This window comes from Aplysia californica, unplaced genomic scaffold, assembly GCF_000002075.1.
Source record: "Aplysia californica isolate F4 #8 unplaced genomic scaffold, AplCal3.0 scaffold00608, whole genome shotgun sequence".
NCBI lineage: Eukaryota > Metazoa > Mollusca > Gastropoda > Aplysiida > Aplysiidae > Aplysia > Aplysia californica.
This window is the reverse complement of record NW_004797878.1, coordinates 107,817-113,060: the sequence shown is the minus strand read 5'-3', so window position 1 is coordinate 113,060 and position 5,244 is coordinate 107,817. Positions and strand designations below refer to the sequence as shown.

The following is a 5,244-nucleotide window of genomic DNA, read 5'->3' as shown; positions in this document are numbered from 1 at the left end:
CCCCCCCCCCTCTCACCCCACTCTCTCTCTCTCCCACCCTCTCTCTCTTCTCTCTCTCTCTCTTACTCTAACAACACAAGGAGGTACAACTCACCTAGATTGGTGAAATAACCCACAAAAATAATACTATTTATGGGATATTACAATGGCGAATCAACTCTGCGTTCCTTTCCGTCTTTCTGCATAACTTTATCTACCGATACTAATAATATTGTAATTTGCCATCATTGTGTTTTCGAAACACTTTGTAAAAATACAACCTTTAATAAGTTTAATGCATTTTCTTGGACAGTAGTATTATTGAATAAGTCGATCTGCGAAATCAGCGGCCTTCTCCGATAGTGCCCTAATGGATTGTAAAATTTATACCCCGAAAAATACTCTTTTTTCTGTATCTCCTCTGGCTGAGCCGCTATGACAACTACCACTGTGCCAGTGCAAGTGGACAGAAAGACCCGGTTATCCGGTTATCCGGTTAATTTCTCATAAAAAGAATCACTGGCCTAAGAGCTACTTTATCCGGATTACTAACCCTTTAGCCTTCCAAAAAGAATACTATTGTTTTATCTTTATTTTTAAAGTAAAATTTTAAAGTAAATGAAACATGGGAGAACTGTCGCACACGGTTTGCCTCTATATCTGTTCGGGTCCCCCCCCCCCCAACTTTTTTTAAACCTCATAATTCAGTGCGTAAAAGTCATACCACGATCCGGTTTCATCCGGTAGGCCTTGATAATAAATATGTGCATGCATTATCTTCTCTGCCTCTTCGTTCTCCACCGTGACGACGGAGGTAAAGGTTAAACGTCAACGCAGTGTTGTCACAGAACAAGCAGGATATGTGTGTGTGTGACGTAGACTCCACAAAGGGGGAGGAGCTAACAACCGTGGCGGAAGCTAAAAATAGCCACCTCCGGATTTCCAAGTTACTGGGAACTCTTTGGGTTGGTTTAACCCGGAACGGTGAACATGTGAGGACAAAACCAGAGGGGCGACGGGAGAGGGATACCTGTAGGTTGAAACGGTTAGTCCGCGCAGCAGCAGTTATAGCAGCGGTCGAGTGAGAGTTGTATTTCTTCTATTTAAACATCAGTTACTTACTAGATTTAGTAAAGAGAGGACCTGCCTGAAACAAGGTTCCTGGAGCGGGGAATTCTTTTATCAAGGTAGGCCTGGTACATTATCATAAGTTATGCATGATGTCGGTTTTTATCAATGTTTTTCTCTTTTGTTTTGAAATGTGAACCCTTGACCTTTTGTTTTAAAATCGATTTTATCACGGCTCTTCGAGAGATCAGGAAGAATACCAAAAAAAACCAAACACCTCCAAACAAATTTTTTTCGGGATGTCAGAAATGTATTTCCATATAAGCCTTGGATGAAATGACAATGACAATGATAATGATAATAATCATTTGATAATATAGAAATAATAATAAGGCATAATAATAATGATGATGATAATAATTATATAATAATGATGATAACAATACTACTACTACTACTACTACTAATAATAATAGGGATGATGATGATGATGGTGATGGTGATGGTGATGATGATGATGATGATGATGATGATGATGATGATGATGATGATAGCATTTATATTGCTCATATTCATGCTCTACACGGTGCTCCTTTAACTCATCTGTTTGTTTTGGTAAGAGTTTGACGGTGTTCACAACTGCACCAGGTCGTATGAGCGCGCGGGACCCAAGTTGCTAGTTTTCACATTTAGGTACGGTTTGAATGAATTTAGAATTTTGCCTGGGTGGCGGCCAAAGTCTACTCTCATTGATTTTAGGACCACAATGGGATCTTTAATTTGTGCAGCTTGCACACACAGGACCTCTGAGTTTTGTTCATCCTTAGCCGAGAATGGTAGGTGTTAGATCTTATCTACCTCAAGATCAAGGGTGGGGCTGAAAGACAGCATTAAGAAGGAGCCAGGAGAGAGAGAGAGAGAGAGAGAGAGAGAGAGAGAGAGAGAGAGAGAGAGAGAGAGAGAGCGATAGATAGATAAAGAGAGAGAGAGAGAGAGACAGACAGACAGACAGACAGACAGACAGACAGACAGACAGACAGACAGACAGACATACTAACAGACCGACAGACCGACAGACAGTTAATTGATTCAATGATTAAAAAAAACACTTTGATGCTAAGCGTGGACGAGCTGCCCTCCAAACGACGTTCCGATTATATGACATTGTTTGTTGACTTATTTCATTCGATTATTTGCTTTTACTTTTTGCTTTTAAGTGTGATCTTCTCGAATTATCCGGCTTGACAGTTTATATTAAAATGTGAAATCGGGCTTGAAAAATAAGACACTCAGCAACCACACTCTCTCCCAATGACATTTCAGAAACAGACATGATTGTGTTGAAAGGAGGAGGGAGAGAAGGAAGAGGGGGAAATGGGTGGTGGGTGGAGGAAGGGAGGGGGGGGGGATTTACGAACACTGTTCAGAAAGAAGGTCAACCTGGCCTTTGTGAGTTAAAAGTACAGTTTATAACAATAGGAGCACATGTATTAAGGACAAAACAACAACAACAACAAAAACTCATACGAAAGTAAAAACGAATTGCCCAAGGCATGCCGTCTTATGTCGACGAATATATTATATGTAACACATTATATTATTATCTTTGATTTTCGAGAAACACGTTCTTACAGAAAAAGTAGAGGTAAAGAGAAAAAGAGGTAGACCAATCTGAAGATGGGAACTTGAAACAAAAACTTAGCTTGAATAATCCAAAACAACATAAGCGGGCAACATGGCAAGAGACAGTGTGCTTTATTACAGAAAAGCGGGAGAAGCAACGTGCAACGTCTGGAAAAGCTGAGAAGAAGAAGAAGAAGAAGAAAAAGAAGAAGAAGAAGAAGAAGAAGAAGAAGAAGAAGAAAAAGAAGAAGAAGAAGAAGAAGAAGAAGAAGAAGAAGAAGAAGAAGAAGAAGAACAACAACAACAACAACAACAACAACAACAAGTTGTGAAGCCCGTATAGAACATACTGTACACTGTAGAATGCAGGGCATGGGTGCTTGCAATAAAAGCCTATAATGAGACCACCTGAAGTAGACATGAATCTATTGGTTGTAGCTTAAATTATGTGTGTGTGAAACGATAAGGGTTTTTCGCCATATTTGTTGATTGTTTACTGGTTTGACTAAACTGTATCTGTGCTTGAGGTGCAATTTTTTCTCTTAGCCTGTACGTGCAGGCGGCATGGGTTCGATTGTCACATGAAGGAGTGTGCTTTATGAGTATCTCTGTCTTCTTGCTGATATGTTTATGTAACTCCCCTCCCCCCTCCCCTTACACACACACAAATCTGGATTGGCTCGTGGACGGAAGAGTCGAAGCAGGCACCTCAGATAATATGGAAAATGAGCTTATATTTTGGACCTAAAATACGTACCTTCAGTTTCATTTAACTTCTCTAGTTGTCGAAGTTGTCTAATCACCTTTAGGGTATCGGCATCTTGTTTTGACTTTGCATTTGGCGCAGATTGACTCCTTTTTGTTGCTTTGATATGCGCCCATTGGGATAGACTGTCGTGACGGTCGTTACTGTGAGCGAGCAGGACATCAAACCAGATCACTGTTAATTGGTTTGCGTCAACCAGTGCGATTGGTAACCCTCCTCCCTCCCACGCTTACCCCTTGCTGTGTGTTGATATAGGTGTTGGTCAAGATCGCAGTATTCGACGAGTCTGCCTTCACAACTGAAGACAAAGAATTAGTGAGTAAAAAATCGTTAACAAAGTGAAGGCAGGAATTTTTCTTCATTATATCAAGTCTTTTTCTTATATCTTTGTATCTTTTCAAAAATGTTTTATGTAGCTGTTTTTACGCTCCCGTTGACCCAATTTCGATCATAAAGATAGAGAGAGAGAGGAGAGAGAGAGAGAGACAGAGACAGAGAGAGAGAGAGACACACACAGAGAGAGACAGACAGACAGACAGACAGACAGACAGACAGAGAGAGAGAGTGAGAGAGATAGAGAGAGAGAGAGAGAGAGAGAGAGAGAGAGAGAGAGAGAGAGAGAGAGAGAGAGAGAGAGAGAGAGAGTTCTTGCGTGGGCGTGGGTCCAACATGCTGACAAGAAGTTTTCTAGAACCTACTTATTTGTTGTGTATGACCTGCAGGGGATGGTGAACTGTTTCCTGGACGCTCAGTGGCTGCCCAGCTCACTTTTCTTTTCGTTTTCCCAATTTAATCCCACAACAGACGGGGAGCCCACAACACGAGTTGTTACATTTTTTTCAGGAGACGGAAGTGAAGCCGTGAAGCTTTTACGCATTTGATTGTGCTGGGCAAAGATCCGATTTTAAAGTATTTTTAATTAACATGATTTAGACTGAAAATAACTTGACAAGGCTTTTGATCTACAATATTATAGTCAAGTTTTTAGAGCTTTACTTTTGACACCATTACCTCCTCCCCTCCCTCCCCCGTCGGTTAACAGATAACGTCTCCTATATTGGTGAAATTTAGTCAGTCGAGTTACGGATGAAACCGGATCAGGAACAAAACTTAGAGGCCGGTTGAAACAAATAAGTTGAAAACCGGTTTGTCTCGGTCACTCTAAAAGTTAGACTTCGTGCGTGACTTCTTGTCAAATTTATGACCTACTCCAATCACCTATTTTGGGAGAACTAAGGGGTTGGAGTTTCCTTCGATAAATTGACTGACTGACTTGCTTGAACAGTTGTAAAACAGATTAGGCCTAAAAGTGCACTGAAAGCAACAAGTCGAAATCGACCTGGAGTGTCCCAGAAAAAAACCCTGATCCCTTTCAATGATTGGATATCCAGTTCCTGATAAAGACTCGGGCTACTACATAGAAGACATTGCGCTTGTCACAGGAGGGGAGAGTGTGGTTTGTGTTTGTGCGGGACCTCTGCTGTGGGAGGACCTTTGTATGCTTCTCAGTGTGTTTCTGTCAACTTCGCTCGTTTGCTCAACTGGGCAGGATATTTTTCTGTATTGTGGTTTTCAGGAACGTGGCCGTTGGCGGTTAAGGTAAGATTGAAAGAATACCAGCACGAAATTCAACTATTAAAGGTTTAAATTTCTAGATCTAGATCTAGCACAAAATGCGACAAAATTTAAGGTTTGACTAATATTTCTACACGTACGAAATGCGACAATGTAAAGTTTAGTTTAACCGATACTTCTCCTAGCACGAAATGCTAAAAATATAATGATTTAGTGTATACATGTATATATAT

At 40.7% G+C, this 5,244-nt stretch overlaps 1 protein-coding gene across 1 annotated transcript in view; it reads left to right on the top strand.

Annotated features, from left to right (window-relative positions):
- Window positions 1-985: 985 nt before the first annotated feature.
- LOC101855136 (dual oxidase) overlaps window positions 986-5,244 on the top strand; it is a gene marked incomplete in the record, with an annotated part of 42,514 nt that continues 38,255 nt past the window's right edge. The window contains 1 exon segment of the mRNA XM_013087603.2: window positions 986-1,166.